Below are 19,225 nucleotides of genomic sequence, written 5' to 3'. Positions count from 1 at the left end.
TCCCATCCCTAGACTTCAGAGCCATACAACAGCAATGGGCAAGAGGCTGCAAGCATATGCACTGGTTCGTGCAACCGGGCTCGTGGTCTCACCATTCTCTGGTCTGCATGGTGCTGAGCCACACCAGGTTTTACATGTGGATAAGAAAACCCACAGCCTGGGGCTCAACTGTGGTGAGTGAGCCTCCTGCTCACAAGCCACTTTCCCTACACTTGTGGTGCTCTGCATGGCCTTTGTCCTCACAGATACTTGTGCCTGGAGACTGCAGCCTAGTGGAGCAGTGCAGCAGGAGGTCGCTGATGGAGCAGGACACAGACTGCTCTCATCCTTCTCTGTACTGCCTCACACAGCTCCCATCCTCGGGCTTTCAACTGCCCCCTCAGCTTGGAAAAAATTGCAATCCCAAATCAGTGCTGGGACCCTTCTAATAGGCTGCAAGGCACTGGTCTGGAGGGTAGGTCCTTCAGCTGAGTTCCTCTAGACCTGTGTTTTGCAGGACCTAAGCTGCAGAGGAATTCTTTACTTCTGTCTTGATTTCTAGGAGCAGTACCAAGAAGATGATATTAGGGACTATGATGTGCTCCTATATTAAAATAAGTGCCCCAGATAAATAGATAGAAGATAATAAAGGAGAGAAGTGTGTGCTATACTAACACCTGCTCAGTGTGCAGAGCAGTATCTACAAGCAAATCAGGTTGATGGACCCTTTGTCCTACTTACTATACAAATACAGTGGAGGGAATCCAGGCATCTGTGAGACCATCTCACTACCCTCTGCTTAAATGGTGGCTAAAACACTGGTTGAAGTACTCCTTCCCTTGGAAAAAAAAATAAAAAAAATAAAAAAAAATAAACTCTCCCTCTCCAAACAAGAAAAGCATCAGCAAAAAAGAAATGAAGCACTCCTACAACATTTACCACCTTTTCTAAACAACAGAGTTCGGCAAAGTTTGCAGTGACCCTTGAAGAAGAGTGTCTTCTCTTAACTCATGCTTCCCGTCACCCAAGCAGGTGTCAAATCTCCTGGGTTTGTCTTCTCACAGCTTCTTTCCATTTCACTTCATCTTAACAGCTGTAAATGTCTCTGGCAAATTGTGCTAGTACATTTCCATTAACATTAGCGAAAGAAAAAAAAAAAAGTCAACTCTGCTGACAACAATTGTCGGTGTATGAAGATTAATCTTTATATAGCACGCAGAGCAAGAGTCTGTTCTACATCTTCCAGCACAGCCCATACCTTGCTTCTTCTCAACAATCACTTTAATGTGAGAGTCGATGTATTTTAGCATTAATATGTTCACACCACTATTCTCTCAGGCTTCACAATTCATGTTGTGGTTGGCAAACTATTTCTCTTCCGTCTCGCAGCACAGAAGACAAATGAAGTTACCCAAATTCCTAGGAAGCAAAACACAGCTTTGTTCCATTTTGCAGCAGTGCTCACTGGCTCAGCTTATTTATGGGTAGTAGCAGGAAAGAGTTAAAGCTTTTGCTGTATTAAATAGCAACACACAACTGAACATGCAGGAGGCCTACCCTGACATAGACGTGATGGCATGGCAAGCGTTAAAGCTCTGTGTATGGTAAATTAGGGCTTTGAAAACCACCTCAGTTGGGAGCAATTTTGGTAAATTTTTAAACATGTATTATCAACTCTCCTTCTCCTCCCCCTTCGAAACAGTCTTTTAGGATTGGTCACTTTGGAGAAAAAAAAAATGAAATAAAGCGTTGACACTTGACATACTCGATCCATCCATAAACGTAAACATGCCTGAGCTGCAGTGGGATTTTTCTTTTACTAAAGAGCATGTGGAAGCAATTACCTGAATGTAAATGTGATAAAGAATGGATGAAATGCAAACCAAATGATGCCTTATTACTTAATATAAAGAGACTGTTCTGCGAGATCAAAGTTGTGCAGCACAAAATGTAATGGGCTTCACTAGAGAGAAAGGCTTCAGAGATTTGTTTAAAACATGGCTGCATTTTAATGAAATGCTAAGTAGGCAAAATTGGGATAGGTTTAAGGAGTTTACCAGAACCTGACCTATGGTCCTCAATAACATCTTTTCTCTCCTCCTGCCTTCTCCCACTCCGTGCAGTTCCCAGATGCTGCAAAGATAGCAATAAGAAACTTTCCTGGCTTCATCATGGTAGGGGATGCAAAACCCCCTATGCCAGGGCATGAAAGAAATGTCACGTCCAGCACCCTCTGGGGACACCAGCAAGGCAGAGACCCAACTGCTCCATGCATCTCTACAGCGTCCCTTGCGCTTGGAGGCCTGCATCCCCCAGTGACTGCTGTGTGTCCATGCACTGCCTCAGCACATATTTGTCCTTTGAATCACTAGAAATGAGGAAAAGCAGTGAGATAACTTCTCCCAGGAATAAAAGAACTGAAGCAGAGAAGAAACCTAGAGGGTCATTTCCAAAGATTTTCCTACCTTATACCATTTAATAAAATAAATTCCCATCAAGAGCCTTTTAGAGAATAAGCTCCAGCATTACTTTGTAGCTATTTATCTTTTTCAAAAGCTGTATGAAACAGGCAAGGAGGAGGGATACTGGGAAAATGGTGTGGTGGTTTCTGCAAAACTCCACAACAACAGTGGAACTTGTCTTCTTGGCCTTCCCTCCCACACCCCTCCCTGCCAGGGAGCTGCTGTTTATTGCTTTTGCCCAGCTGTTGTTTCCAATCATGTAGATTGGGCCATCATCTTTGTCAGAAGTCCACAGAGCACATAGCACAATGATTGATAATGCTGGGTCCTACCAGAACATAAATCAATGAGCAATAAAGTTATGCATCCAAGTCACGCTTTGGGAAAGTGACCTGACACTGGACTGTAAGCATTAATTAAAAAGAAAAAAAAAAAAGTATTAAGCTAGGAATATTGGGTCTTGAGTTACTGAAAGGATTAAAAAATAATGCAAGTTAAAAGGAGCATGCACAGAATTAATGCTTCCTGTCTCCCAAAGCATTAGCTCTTTCAAAGAAATCATAAATGTTAAACTCCTGAAGAGACGACTTTCTTCTGTTTTTCAGTTACACGCAACAGTAAGGACCATTTTGAGAATGAGTCTCATGCTTACAGCTCCAATAAAACCACAGTACTGCACCTCATGCTAATTTAACAAGCTTGTAAAGAAAACACCCATCATAACAAAACCATGATTGAATCAGGCGTTTTCCTTTCTCATCAGTTACAAATTATTAAGTATTGTTATTAAAAACTCCTTGTTATGCATTATTTTTGCAGCAGTCACAGAGTTCAAAGAAGCTTAGGGAGCAAATATGAAACATACACTCCGTGTCAAAGGACACAGAGTTTAAGGTGGTTTTGATCCTGCAAACACTAATTCTTTCATTTTAGATTGGATGTTCATGGGAATAAATATCAAAATGATACCAAGCATGTGCATGGTCAGAACGTAATTAGATGTGAGCATGACAGGTTGCAAGACAAAAGGGAGAAAAGAAAGATGGAAAAAATGCAGCAATAGAGTACAGATCACCTGGGTGAGTTACGTGCTCATCCTGCTGCTCCGGCAGCTTTTCTGGTTTCCCTTCTTCCCAATTTGCCTGGAGCCAGAAGCAGCAGAGAGGGCTGGGAACAACGGGATGGGGTAACTGGGCCAGGGCTGAACAGGCAGAGCAGTTCAGGGTAGTAGTGGTGTGGCAGACTCAGCCGAGAGACTTCCCCTCTTACAGCAGCAATTCAGCTTTCAAACACGGCCTTACATTTTTTAAGTCCTCATTCACCCCATCCCACCACTGCTCACCCCCACAGGAAAGTTAACTCAGAACCAGACAAATGCAGGGCTCGGGGCTGCTCTCACTCCAGCAGCTGAGCACCTCATCTTCCTCTGCAACGTGAGGAGGGCTGGGCCGTCTCCCACAGGAGACGGAAAGTTGGTCAGCAGCTCTTCATTACCTTATTATCTTCATTACATGGGGGAATGGTCAAGGCAGAATAATTTGATAGTATGTGGGTCATACGCTTGGAAGCTCATTTTGTACGTTCAGAGCATCAGCAGTCCATTATTTCATGGACTGCTCATTTTTAAAAATAAAACCTGTTACCACTGCCACACAAGCTAACCCTGAGAGACACAGCTGGTACAAAGCATCCCACACAAACACCCTTGTAACAGCACAGTCCAGTCTCTTCCTCACTATGGTGCTGTATAAAAGTGGATTTTTTTTTCTTTTTAATTTTGGCATTTTTGCTATTTTCTCTAAGCTTTTTATTTTTATTTATTTATTTATTTTCTGAGATAATGATTGGGCTGTGAGTTTTTTTTTTTTTTTTTGCTCTTCTAAGACTTTTCCAAGAGTCTCACTCAGATGGCAGTGCTTTCCGTGAAAGGGTAAGGTGCTAGTTCTGCGGATGGACTTCTGTTTAGGATGCTTGCTACATGCTTGGTGGATTTGTACTATTTTAGGTATATTCTAATTATTTTCTAGGGCAGGACAGATCCCTTGCTAAACAAGCCCATATAAACAGAGCCGCTTTTGTTACGCAATTCCCCTTATACTTGCAGTGACACAAACGTGTCTTCCTGTGGGATTAATTCACACCTTCAAATTCATAATGCCGGAGCCTACTCTGTGCATGCAACAGAGCGGCGTTGATTTCACACAGCTGTAACTGTGAGCAGTATCTGGCCTTTGAATTTCTGATGTGTGCAGATGGGCAAGGGGACCAGGGCTGGACAGCCCTCTGGAGATGGGATTTGACAGCTCTGCTCCCAGTTAAATAAGCAGCAGTAGGCTGCTGGGGCAGCTGGAGAAGGTTCTCTGTCCTCATCTGACATGAAGTGCTTGTTTCTGTTCTCAAGAAGGCCCCAGTGCCTGGCAAGGCGCTTGAGTCAACTACTAGATCTACTTCTGCCACCAGCCACTCGTCAGACCCTAGTGTACAAAGGGGAGCTGTACTATTTGTCCTCCTCGGCCATGGGCACACAACTGGATTGTGGAGAGGTGATCTTTAGCTACTTGAAATCCAAGGTTTCATTTCCTTTTTAAAAACATCGTCAGGATTTTTTATTCTCTTTTCTTTTGGGTGATGAGAGCTTTCTTTAAACTAAAGTAAAATAGGTTCATCTCCAAGGAGATGTGGGAAGCTGTTTTTGGAAAAACTAATTTTGAGAAGTCAAAGCTAACAACAGGAATGCATGAAAAAGGCTGTGGTGGCACATGTGTCATCTCTGCCTCTGACACCAACTCCCCCAAGACCTAAACAAAGATGAAAAGCAGAAAAGTGGCCACCCACCCCTGTCATACAGCCTTGATTCCTTAGCAGAGACAACTTGATGGGGCTCTTTTGCCCCATCACAGATGATCTACTTCTGCAGAGCAGAAAACACACACTTGCTAGAGCACACTCAGGGCAAGGCTGTGTGGGGAGCCCAGGGCATGCACCCAGCTCCAGGGTTGCTCTGTGTGTCCTTTCAGGCCATCCGTTTCTCCTGTCTGCTTGTATTTGTTTCAGAGAGTTGACTTTGCCCTCTTTTAAACTCAACCTGCGGTGCCTAATCACGTGAGGACGCAACCTGGTGTCTGCAATATCACAGCCACTTCCATGATGAATTGGATTTGTCAGCCTCTGGGCTGTGGTCTTATAATGTGCTATATTATTAAGTTTCTGTGCCTTAAGATGCCAGTTAATGGAATAACCTCTTTGTCTTTATTAGAAAGAGCCCACGGCTTTATTAAGTTACATAATTTACAACCAATAATGTAATCAATAAAACATTAACAAACATGTAACCTTAGACAAACCTCCCATATTGATTTATTTAAACATTCTCACAAAGCCTGCCTTCGGATGAAAAATAAACCATACAGACTGGTGGCAACCCCAAAAAAACACTTAATGATTTAAGGTGTGGGCAGTGCAGGCCAAAATGAATTGGATTGGAAATGCACCTTGTCCTCCTCCGCTCCCCATGGATCCCCATCAGAAGGGTCACTGATTGCCACTTGTACACAGTGACAAAGCTGCAGGCTCTCCTGAAACCAGCCTGCAAACATAACCCATCATGCCATTTAGCCCAGGGAGGCAGAGGCCTGGGGTGGGGAGAGGAGGAGGTATCAGAGCCCCCGAGGCAGTGCCCTGGTGCTGTCCCTCACACAGGCTGGATGCAGCATCTCCTTCGTCTTCTGCTCCTGCCCATGAGGTTAGAGATAGGCTTCCAACCTGAAATGCCCAGGACGGGCACAGAGAATTTTCTTTGCATCTTTCAGTTTGTAAGGAAGCTCCACTTTGCTCTTTAGTGCCCCCGCTTTATGGGGAAAATACTGCATGTTGCAAAGCACAGTAGTCACCACAAAGTTAAAAACGAAGGAAAATATTCTCTCGACACAGACAAAAATGGATGCCTCAAAAGCTGTGTTACTTGCTTGGGCTTGACCCTGGTGTTTCTCAGGTGATCTTTAACTGGCTGTGGTGTTATCAAACTTGACCTAGACCTGTGTCTGCGTGAGGTAGCAAGTTGTATTTAACAGCAGGCAAGCAACTCATTTCTCTGCTGCAATAGCTTATGTACATATATTTTCCAACCATGCAGAAAGCTTCTGATGTTTCACGAGTGCAGTTTAGTGGATGATACCAATATACCTGCAGTTATGGTTTTGATGCAATCAGGAGAGCCGGTATTTTATTATCCCTACCTCTCTATTTTCAAGACTGTGAAAATAAAACAACATCAGACACTGTATGCTAGGGAATCTATGTGCATTATAGCACGACAGAATTGCATCAGTGATAATTTCACAGGTAGTTTAGAACTAGGCTGGAGAAAGCAGCAGAAAAAGCATCGCGGGGAATGTTCCTGCACAGGAAAGGACAGAGAGCAGCCATGCATCTTCTCTATCTTCAGTTTCAGTGATTTTCTGAATGCATACATGTTATTTCTGGAACACCTAAGTGCTTAATCTTTTTGTAGCCTATATCCTTGAGTGGAATGTTTATGTAAGAAAACTTTTAAGGGCATTGCTTTAAACAACAGCAACAAAAACAACGGGAAAATCTATTCATTTTGAAAGACTTTGAAAGGTTTCCTTTTCAAAAGGGATGCAGTTGAGATGGAGCAATAAAGCTTCCCAGCAAATACTGGGGACTGGTGTGCAGAGTTCCCACATCCCCTTTGGAGACTTTATCACTTAACAGCCACAACTCCCCTTTATTAGATCACTATAAAACAAGTGCCTGGAGGGAGTCAGAAATGAATTGAATTTTGTAGATTTAAATGATTGTGTGGGACCTTTTTGGTTTAATATATACCCTGGAGAGGTTTGCTACTAGAACTTGGGAACTTTATAATAAGAATAATTCCTTAGCTAGAGATCTTTATCTTGTTACATTAATGATTCACTGGGGGGTTCCACTGCAAAATGAAGGGAAAATTTTAAAAGGGCTATTAGATCAAATGTTCTTATGGAGACATGTGCAGGGACGGTCAACAAAGATTTATAGGCTGGTGAGATAAGGAGTTTACTGCCCTTGTGCTGTATGTACAGGACAGCTGGTGGCTTCAGCATTTGGTCCTCTCTGCGCTGTTACTCAATGCTGTCTCCAGCTCACAACCAGCACATAGCAAGGTAGAGCTTTGCAGATTGCCTCCCACTTGTGCACTGCAAAGTTTGCATGCAGCAAGGAATTCACATAACAGCAGTAGTAACTACCCTAGACTACCTTAGCTTCAACAATATGGACCAAATTCTGCATTCAGACCCATTTTCTTTTTACATCTTTCCCTTTATCCCAGAGGTTTTGCAGTACTAGCACTCAGCTCTGCCACATCAATTCCAGCATGTACTATTTATAGTGCCTGCAGTTCCTGCTGGGTTTGGTGACTGTTCAAGGTCTCTAAATAGCAACTGTGAGGTCTCCCAGGATGTGCCATTTGGAGAATGCAGATTCTGATCGTACTTTGTCCATCCAAAACATTTGCCACATTTCAACCATTTATAGTTGCGAGTGTAAAGGGCTTTGAAAGCCAGTTTCCTCTATCACACCTGTGATCACGGCCCACCAGTTTTAATAATAATACCAGAGAACTGCAGGGTCAGCTACAATCCTCAAGGCTGAAGCTAAGCACCCAAAAATAACAAGATGATTAGGAACACGTGGAGTGAGACTTTATGCCTGAGGAGGGTGATTTTTTTCCTCCAGCTAGAATGAGATCCCATTGACACTCAATGGAATTGAAAAACTGAACACCCCTGTGGCCTTTGCAAACCCAAGCTCTTGAAGCAAAAATGGAAAGAAATAGGGAATGCAGGAACATACGTTTGCACTTTGTTATCAAGTTTCCATCAGAATCTGAGAAGAAATTGCCCATAATGGATGTGTTTATGGTCACAGCCAGCACCTGGAGTTTAAACATGACAGTGGAGAAGGAGAAAGCAGGCTGGCTTTTAACTCATAGTGGCTGCAGACAGCTACAGCCATCAGAAATGTCCAAGGAGCTCAGCTTAGCCCATTCACTAACAGCATCTGCTCCTGCTTCTGGAAAAGTGTAGGTGTCATCCCAGGTGCCATACAACAAGCTCTTCTCCCCTTCTTTGCTGTTGATACCTCATCCTATTGTCCATGATGGCTGAAAGTTATTTCCCATGGCCATTTCCTCGCTCCTTTGCCCAGATGTCCCAAGGTAGTTGTAAAGCTGCACGTGAGAACCTCAGGAGGGTGGAGGAGAAGGGATCAAGACTAAACTCCACTGCAATAGATATGAGGACAAAAAAAATCTGCAATGCTCCTTTAAAGCTCAATGGGAGCTGCGGAAATCCTATACCTCTTAGGATCAAGTCTCCTGAGAATGATTTTGAGTTAATCCTGGACAAAGAGCCCTCTACACTCAACATTTTTATGAAGGCAGAATGAGACAGCATTGTGAAGAGTGTAATGTGCACTTTACTCGGTATAGATTTGGAAAAAAATGTCAAAGGGAGTGAATTTAAATTCCTCTAAATGCAATTAGAGTTGACAAGATTTCTCATGGCGAGAGACTGCGTTAAAGCAGGAGCTAAAAGTTCCCATCCAGTTCATAAAGCCTTAGGTAGCTATTGGTAATATGAATTAAATTAATCAAAATGGGTAAAAGCTAATGATCCTCTTGGGAACAAAATTAGCTCCTTAATGAAAGAAATGGAGTTCAGAAATTATAATAGAATATTAGCAGATGTGCCCTTTGGAAATTATAAATTTGCAAAATCCCCTTATGTAGATATTAGTTTGAGTCAAATTATCACTAAATCTGACCCTAGAGATGTGATGTGAATATGCACACCACGGTCTGTCTGTTCAGGAGGGCTCAAAACCCTCTGTCAGCAGTTCTGCTGAGGTAGGCTGGGTGCCACGGGGCACTTTCTCAACTTTGTAACAGGGCACAGTCAGAACCCAAACTTCTACTTGTAATCTGTTAAGCTCTTTCTATGGAGCCGTGCTGCCTCTTGTGGACTTGGGGTTGCTGAGAATAATTATCCCATAGAGGAGATTTTAAGGAAGAATCACATCTTGGTAGGATACAGGTGGTCCATGTCCTTGGGGCCATCCCAGACAATAGAAGTTCTGCCCTGGATGTCTGTCCCTACCTTGACATTACAGGATAAAGGATGGTTTATCTGCATGGGCTGGTGTAGTGAGGAACAAGAGGCTCATCAGGGATCCGAGACATATCAAATCATAGCAAACAAACAAAATCCCAGAAAATAAACAAACAGAAATATGATGAATTACTAATGTTGAGACTACAAAGAAATTATTACATGTTTTTATGGCTCTTTCCAGTCAAGAACTTTTCTCAGCCATTTATGGAAAACATAAAAGCCACTGGGAGTTAAATAGGATAAAAACTAGATTTAAATCATCCTTACACATGCTGCTCACATCAGCATACAGCTGTTTTTCAGCATTCGGAGTCCTTGAAACTTTTAAGCCATTTAGAACAGCATGTGATTGGTATGAAAAATAGCACAGGCTTTCTTTTTATAAAAAGAAATCACGCTCCGGGGTGCTGGATACAGGGACTCCAGAAGCCAAGAAAGATGTTTGAAGTGCTTATTGGCATTCCAGGACCCAAAAAACTCTTCCTGCCTCACGCTATCTCATAGCAATCCTGATGCTCCCATCCTGGGAACAGAAGAAGGAAGAAATTCCCTCTGGTGCAGATGGCTAATGTACAGCACAAAGCATTCTTGAGTCTCTCTTTTGAGGACGTAATGTGCATAGTTTAGGGAATGAGGTCTTCCTTTTATTTTTGTATCGATGGCACAAGTGGCGGCACTGTCAGCTTCCTCATGCTGTCCTGCCAAAGTTGATTCAGCTTGGCTCAGGCTGCCAGGGGTTTGCACGCTCCCTTCAGTAAAGCACCAACCACAAAAGCATCTTGGACGAGGGAAAATCCAATGGCCCTCGGGAAAGTAACTCCCACCAAAAAAGGGAGCAATTCCCAGTTTGCACAAATAATAAGTCAAAACAAAACCAAATACATTGGGCAAATACAAAAAGAAAAGGAGAGGGCCCAAAATGTGCCAAAGGCAGTTCTCATAGAAGAAATATGCTCTATCTCATCCTTTTGAAGTCTGTGAACAAATGACTAAGGGAAAGAGAGGCACAGCTGAAAGCAGGGGGATTGGGATGGTGCCTGAGATCATATAATGTTAACCCAAGACACAGAAATGTGTGATTTTTCAGTGCTCAGATGGAAAATGCCTTGCAAAGATGCATCCATGACGCTATTCCCACTTTCCAGAGACACAAATTGAAAATATAAAGAAAACAGAGGCACTTTGCCCAAGTTTTAAAGAACAGGAGTCCTATTTTATAAAGGTTTTCCAGGTTTTAAAAGTTGACTTCATTCTGAATTGCAATCAGACCCCCAAAGTGTGCAATTCTCAGCAAAGGGGATTGAAACCATTCAACATACTCCAGGTTGATTGAAAGGTTTTGTTGTAATTGAAACTGAAACATTCAGTTTTGACTTCAACTTCTTAAAGTTAATATAATGTTGTAGCAAAAAAACAAACAAACAAACAAAAAAAACAACTAATACAAAGATACAAAGTAAAAAACAAAAACAAAAGCAAACAAACAAACAAAATCAAACAAGGCAGAATGTTTCAATTCTACATTATCAATACTTTTTCTACTGATTTTCTTCCAGAAGTCTGCTGAAAGCCATTCTCGTTTGCGAAGTATTTTGATTTCTGATGGTATATAATTCTTTTGTAATTTTTCTGACCAACTGTGCCAAGAACAAAACTCTGACGGCTCTTGCCATCTAAGGACACATTTTAAGAATACTTTAAGACAAGAAATAATGTTTCATACCATTAGTAAAAGGATATTAGCAGTGTGTTGAAACCACCATACTGAGTCTGTCCTGAAATTTGTTCAGGCCCGTGTATCTTAGTCATTCATAGCCCTAAGTTGTCTGTTTTTAGTTGGCATCTGAAATTTTTCTGTAGCAATGAGTCCCACAGTTCAAGAGTTTATATCAATATATGAAAAAAACACCTTTTGTTTGTTTCAGTCTTGCTGCTTCATTGTTCCGTTGGGTTCTTGTACTGACAGAAATAGTGAATCATCGTTCCTCATTCATCTGCTCCACATCACTCTTCTGATATTCTCCCTCAAATGTTGTCTCATATTTTGTTACTCCAAGTAATTTTGTCTTATTATTCTCAGCAATTTTATCTTGTTTGCAAAATTGGCCACTTTATGATTCACCACTTTTGCTGGATAACACATAGACATGTAGAGCAAGAGATTTGCTGCCCAGCAACTCCCCCTCCCTTGCCTCGTAGACTCCACAATAGCCTTCCTTCCTTAAAAAAAGATGGTGAGAAATCTTGCCAAAATCATTGTAAAATGTATGTTCTCTACATAAATCGAATCACATTTGTTAATGTGGCTACTAGCTCCACCAAGGCTCTCTGATATGTTCTAAAGGTAAAACTTCCCTTTACAATATATGTGCAGTCCCGTGTATTTATTTTTGTGTGAATTCTGAGAATTCTGAGAAATCTGAGAATTCTGATAATGATTGTTTCTACAAATCTGACTAGTCATTAATGGAGATTTACTGATCTGTAGTTCTCAGGGATGCTCACAGTCATTTCTAAAGACTGGTGGCACATTTGCCACCATACTTTTGTTATTCTGGGGAAAATAAAATAAAATAAAATAAAATTATAGGTTACATACCACAGTTAGTTGTTGAATAATTTTATATCTGAATTCCCTTATAACTCTTGGATTATCTCTGCATTGTTCTTGTGATGTGTCCAGGAATCTCTTCCCTTGACAATTCTGTTCTAGGTAGCTGCTTAGGCTCCTCAGCATTGAATACAGTTCTGGTGTGAGACTGTATCTCACAGGTAGTGAATAGTGAGACCAATAATTCATCTCCTCTTGCATTGATACTTTTTTTTTTTTTTTTCCTCTTTATCATCTACTGATTTCATTAGCCCTTTGCTGTTTCAAAGGTGAACTAAAATTTCAAAGGTGACTAAAATTGCTATTGCTAATTATGCTACTTTTATTATCACTACTACCTTTTATGTTCTTAGCAAAGCTCCCCTGGACATCTCATTGTCCTACAAAATTTAGTTTTACATTTAGCATTTAACATGCAATAATTTATATTTTCTAGTTCTGTTATTTTAACATATTTTAGTGGGGAGAATATATATATATATATATATGTTATTTCTAATAGTTTTCTTTTGTTACAAACCAGAGTGTTTTTCTGAAGGGTTGTGCTTGTATTAGCATGGTATCTTGCTGTCTACAGATATTTTATCCTTTCACTTGCTCCTTCTACTTTTCTGTGCATGGGTGGCTTCAGTATTAAACAATATTTGATGACAAACACTGAAACTTACTGTTGATACTCAGCATATGTATTAGTTAAGTGTTATTTTGTGACTAGTACCACCTGAGGAGAATAAAACAGTAACAGCTACTGGGTCGGTTTAATTTCTTTGTCAATTGTTGACATTTTTATTTCAGCACTGTAAGCTGCGAATGGGTAAATGCAATAAATCCCCGATAAAACACTATTTATAGTCTCCTAGTCTAGTGACTTATCCTCTAACCCATAACACTTTTTAACCCCCTAGCTTGCTTTTCCTAGACAATTATTCATGAGGTCTAGGTTATTTTCTAGTATTCTTATAGATTACCCATCTGCAGATCATCAAATGACCCATGGATAAAGTAAGAATGAAAGAACTTCTACACTTTAGAGACATGTGAGATGTCTCTAAACATGAGCCACGAAGCTACCAACTCAGTGCATGTTACACATGAGAAAGTTTTTCTGCTCCCTCTCATGTGATATTTATTTTCTTTGGAGCTTTTCAAACCTCAACCCTTTTATTTACTTACTTTGTGAAAATGAAGTCTCCTTGCTGAGGTGTAAGCCTGTAACCTATTTTTGAAATAGATTCACGTCTACTGTTAAGGATTACAGATGATTTCTTTTATTTGGGTAGATAAATCAGCTTCATTGAAATAAACAAACTTGCTCTGAAGCTCAATGAAACACAAGAGGAAAGTTTGTGCATAATGGGAAGAGTTAAGCCTCCTGGAGTTTGAAGTATTATGATTCCTATGAACAGCCTTAGGGAGAAAACTGAGCATTTGTGAGCCTGGAGTGAACCCATGAGCAACATCTTATCATCATTTAAGCATGAGAACCATAGATGAAGAGCATGCAACCTATTCCAGAAGAGCAAGTGGTGGACCTATTCCACAAGGAGGTGAGGTGATGCCACCCCTGTGCCCTGCTGCTGCCCCACTGCTGGGATTCAGATGCTTTGGAGAACCTAGACCAAAATACTCATTATGAAGCACTTGCCTTCACAAGCCTGAGATGTGAAAGAAGCTTGATCCACTGATTACCACAGCAGGTATGCACCAAGTGTTGTCTCCAAGGAGTTATGGACTCCTGTTACAGGGCTGGAGCCCCCCTAGTGGTTGTCTAGGTCTAATACAGGGCTGAAGGAGTGCTAATGACTGTTTAGCTGTGGAAAAACGTCCGGAAACAGTCATTTGCACTAGGAAAAGCTTCTTGTCTATTCCCATTAGAAACAACACTGTATTTACACATTTTACATATATATCTTTTTTTTTTCTTTTTAACAAAAATTGTTTTTAAAAGGGTCAATAACTCACAGACACAGAGAGAATAATTTACTAGAGTATACGCTGCTTTGTTCATCTGGAGACCCTCTGGGCAAAAAACATCAAGGATAACAAGCACGCTAAATACTAATAGTCACAATCATAAAAAATTACATGCACGAGTAAAATATCTGTTTCAAGGCACTCTTACATTTGCTAATAAAAGTCTCCTTATGAATATCAAAATACAATTTCCCATATGAAAAAGACAAGCAAAAACCAAATGGCATCTTAGCCTTATTTGCAGTGAACTTGTGAGATTTCTAACACCTGACCTCCCCATCTCTTAAATGCATTGAGTAGCGGGGAATGTATGCCAATGATTCAGATAAGAATGTCAGATATGAGATATATCAGCTTTGCTCAATTGTACCAACACTGGAGAGAGAAAAAGGAAGTAATGAAGACAAGTATAACTGGATTCAGGGGGAAGCAGATATTTTGTGCAACTGGGCCAGTGAGCAGAAAATGCAATCTGAATTAGACAGATGTTACATGATAAATCCAGAAGCAGTGAACAGAGACAGTGAGAAAACATCTGAAGAAGGAGAGTGGTGCAGAGTGGCCTGACTGGGAGAGGACTCTTCTCCAGGGGCTGTTTCAGTGATGCCAGCCTGTCTGAGGGCAGATTTTTGGAAGATGACTTATGAAGGGTGCCTGAAGCAGGGGATCTGCTCAGGGGAGAAGCAAGCCTTTTTCAGCGACAACATGAGATCCCTGGGATGATGAAAGAGCAGGGCTGTCCCACGTGCCCAGGCACGGTGCTGCTGGCTGCCAAGCAGTGTGACACCAGGACCTGGAAATCATAGGCTGCAAATCCCTCAACAATCTTGCTCTGAAATCCATGGTAAAATATGCTTTTGCATCCATTAGCTCAGGGTTTCACCACATGATCTCAGCAAGCAGATGTTTGAGGAGAAGGGGAGAAGACCAGACACACAGACTACTGTCAATCTTTGTTTTCCTCTCAAGCCCAAGGCTGGAGCTTGAGCGAAAGCCCTGGTTTGACACTCAGACTGCAAATTCCAGCACTACCATCCTCCTCCAGACTCAGTATCAGACATTTATTGCGTGTGACTGCAGTGCAGTCTCACATTGGGACATAACGGGGCATATAAGCTACTAGCTGCTACTTGCTAATTGCTCTTCCCCGTTAGCCCAAACAGTGGAGACCTCTGCCAGGCAGCCAGGGTGCATCCGAGCGTTATACTTTTAGCATATGGACCATTTAAATTCCTAGCAAAAAGAACAGTTTAAACCGCTTGGTGCTCTAGTAGGATTTCTGCCATCTGGTACCCTGTCTCTTCTGCTGGCAGAAGCCAAGGTTGGATGCAGCTCTAGGATAGTAATTGCAGTGTCATTTCCATACAAATGGTGAGTTTGGGGCAGGCCCATCAGAAAGCATTTGCCTTGTAAACGTTTGTCCTGCCTCTTGCAAGCTGTGTATCAGGAGGCCAAAGGAAATACTCAAGAGGGTTCTTCTCAAGAATATTACTGGCATATTCACAAAGTGGACCTGGAAGGGGTGAGCCAGAGCTGTCGATGTTTATTTTGTTCATTCTCGCTGAAGATGGAACCAGGGGTGCTGCAAATATCCCTCTTTTCTGGAGGAAGGAGCAGTCAGCCAGAGCTGTGCTACTGACTGGTCAGCAGTGAGGTTTACGGCTCCTGTCAGAAGCAGTCAGATCATTTTATGACAATGACCAAGAAACAAGCCTCTAAGAAGATGATGAAATTATAAAAGGAATGTAGCTGACACTTATTTAACATGGGGAACAGACACAGAGTTCATAATAATAGCTCCTACCTTCCCTTGCGTAAAGCTTCTACCTATGGTCCTAAGCCACCCTCTGTCACAGATCCCCACTGGACATGAACCTGAGCCCCAGCACACATGTTCAGCAGATGTATGTGCGTGCTCTGGGGTCTCTCTTGAACAAGGATGCTTTACTTCTTTGGGGGCTACTTGCTCTCCTGAGGTTAGTGAGACCATCTGTGTAACCCGTTCCTGAGATAATTTACACAGGTAAAATTGAGCTCATAATTCTACCTCTTTTTAGGCTGAAAGGCACAAATATCCCTCCTCCCTGCTCCAGAAAGGATCTTTGTACAAAACTGGTATTACTGTCTATGTAATAGCAGTATTTTCCAGGAGTTACGCAGAGGATGCAGGATGCACTAGAGGTGTCCTCGCAGAATGAGGGCAGCCGTGCTCCATACTGCCTCTCAAGGACCTGCATCCTCCTTCAGACACATCTGATACCCCAGGGAGACACGTCCTCGGGTGACTCCTGTCTAAGAGCTGCTCTGTCTGCAGGTGGCTACAAGCACATTCAAGGGCAGTTCTAACATTTCATCCCTCACCAGCTGTAGGAGTAACACCACCATATGGGATGCTCACACGTACGCCGCACCTGAATGCATCCTGTTCAAAATGCAGATTGTTCCAATATCTAAGTTTAACTGAATTAATAACTTAAGAGCTCCCTTTGCCTTTGGTTATAGAGGTAGGCTCTAGGGGGGCTGCTGGCTGAGTACATCTCTGTTGCCAAAGGCTTTTTTGGCGTAAGCAGACGGAGAAGCCTGCTGGGTGAGCTGTCTACACCACATTCACAGCAAAAAGATGCTTCACAGAGCAGCCTCCACTTCTGTTAAAATCTTCCACCTATTCTAATATCTATACAGTTATTAAAACCTTCAGGGTTTTGTCGAGTATTTTTTATTAACAGATATGAGAGAATGGAGTCTTTGCTCAAGAGCTAAAGCATCCAGGCAAAATCTGAAGGACCTTTGCTGTTGATGCCTGTAAGAAATTTTCCACCAGAGACAGCAAAACAACAAAACTGACACAGATAATATTGCTAAAGGTAGAGAGGTGGGAAGGAAACAGAGCCCTGAAAATAAAGTCTTTCACAAGTCATTAGACCCCAACCAAGTGGCAAAAGCATAGAAACCACTTTTTCCCACTTTTCCTTTGTGTCCCATATAATACTAGGTGTAAAACTGACACCTGAACAACAGCACATACATCTGCATGCCAGTTGATTATCACGTGTTTTGCCTTCAGTGTGCTATCAGTGGACCTGCAGTAATAAAGCAGGAACGACTTAAGCTTTCATAAACCTACCCTCCAGGCTTTTCTGTTTGCTTTTTCAACTTCTGCTGCCTTTTCACTGAGGTGCTGCACTGCCACTTGTAATTCCCCCAGGGTATGCTAGATAAATACATGGCTTATTTAAGAAGCCTTACCATTCATTCAGAGCAGATGAAAGCTTCCTCCCAGCTGGAAGGTGTTTGTGGCAGCCCAGTGCCCAGCCTCCCTCCCTGCCGTTCAGAGGTTGGCGTGGATGGGGAGACCAGTGCCTGCTGGCTCTGGTAGGGGTTTCATGAGGCATCTGCTGAGATCCTTGCATGACAGGTTGGCTGGATGGAAGACCTGCACCTTGGGTGAAGGTACTTGGAAGAGCAGCTGTGGCTCTGTGCTTTCTCAGTAGGTATTTTAAAACAACCTTTTATCTGTTTGCTTCTAACAAATTCTTGCCTTTATTTTATTTTATTTTATTTTATTTTATTTTATTTTATTTTATTTTATTTTATTTTATTTTATTTTATTTTATTTTATTTTATTAATTATCACATTATCAGTCCCTGGGTGCTTTTCTTTTTCTGTGATAAGTCTAAACAAAGCAAATGAAATGATCCTCAGACCTTCTCACCTCAAATCCTTTCACTCAAATGACCTCAGGTGGCTTTCCTCATCCTCAAATATCCTGGAATAATGTGTTATTGTGCCCTGAGTCTCATTATATTTGTTGATTTTCCTTAACAGCTCAAGCTACTGGAGAATCTCAGGTTCCATTTAAAATATTTTTGAAGTAGATAAGTGCTTTCAGAGAACAGTCTGAAAGCTAGGAGATCAGCAGCCAGGACTCGGAGCACAGTCACACACAGCTTTTGGTTATTAAGACACACTTTGCAGCTGTCTCTTTGCTTTCAAACACCCTGTCAGATCAGCCATCCCCTCCCTGCCCTGTGCTTTGAGAAGCCGTCACTTTCCCCTCTGCTCACAACCCCGTGTTTGCAGGACACGGACAGTCCCTCCCCAGGGCTTCCCTCAGCCACCAGCTCCACCAGGAGACATGGAGGCCAAGAAGACATTGCTTCTTCTTCACCGGCCACTGCTCTGACCGAAGAAGGACATTTTTTCTCCATGCTGAAGGTGTCCAGCTAATTCCCCGGTGCTGGGGAAGTCGGTGAAGGTCGTGTGGCATAACCTGGGTACGGCAGTTGTGCTGCCAGGCATAAGATTTTTTTGTGGACTGGGTAATGACATGGGTCTGTCAACTCCCACACACAAAGTGCATAGCGGGAGAGGGCACCCACTTGATTTGCCAGGACAATTTGGAGGAGGAATTTCCTATTTGTGGGAGCTAATAGCCTTTTCCAGAAGATGGAGTTTGCAAGGGAGGAGACAGCAAAATTCCTGACCTAAGGAGACCAAGAGTATTCGACTCAGAACCAGGGGAAGGTTTGGTAAACTGGCTGTAAAAATATCCCTTGTGTAAGCAAGTCTCTGTGTTGAAATGAAAGTGCTATCAAAGCCTTTCTGGCTACATTATTTTTTCCCCTATAAATTAGTACATTTCTTCCACCTGGATTTAACAGGATAAAACTTCCAGCTCCAGTCTTGACTCACTTGTGGCTAGGTGGTGATTGCAGGTTCCCTGTTAAATGCCACACACTCAGAGACATTTCTATGGAGCTCTGCTGACTTCACACTCCCAGCCCTTTGGCACAGCCTTGATTTATTCTGCAGAAGCACGCAGCTGGCTCGCTACCTTTGCACCGAAGCTCATTCCCCAGAAATACTGCTGCTCAACCTGGGCTTGACATCAAGCTTACTACTGGATTGTGGTGTGTTGGTTTTTTTAAACCTCCTTCCCCCCATCTTCTCTCTCCCTGTCAGTGACAGTCACCATCTTGGGGACCTGGCACAAGGGCTGGAGCAGCATGACGTGCCTGATGCA

The 19,225-nt window shown here is 42.3% G+C and overlaps 1 long non-coding RNA gene across 1 annotated transcript; it reads left to right on the top strand.

The window, feature by feature from the left end:
- Positions 1-17,362: 17,362 nt before the first annotated feature.
- LOC110353470 (uncharacterized) lies at positions 17,363-18,801 on the top strand. Its single transcript, XR_002403989.4, has 2 exons — positions 17,363-17,688; positions 18,283-18,801. It is a non-coding gene; the product is annotated as an uncharacterized lncRNA (long non-coding RNA).
- The last annotated feature ends 424 nt before the right edge of the window (positions 18,802-19,225 follow it).

This window comes from Anas platyrhynchos, chromosome 2 (genome assembly GCF_047663525.1).
Source record: "Anas platyrhynchos isolate ZD024472 breed Pekin duck chromosome 2, IASCAAS_PekinDuck_T2T, whole genome shotgun sequence".
In the NCBI taxonomy this organism is placed as follows: domain Eukaryota; kingdom Metazoa; phylum Chordata; class Aves; order Anseriformes; family Anatidae; genus Anas; species Anas platyrhynchos.
Note: the sequence above shows the minus strand (reverse complement) of the source record. Positions and strands in the feature narration are given on the sequence as shown.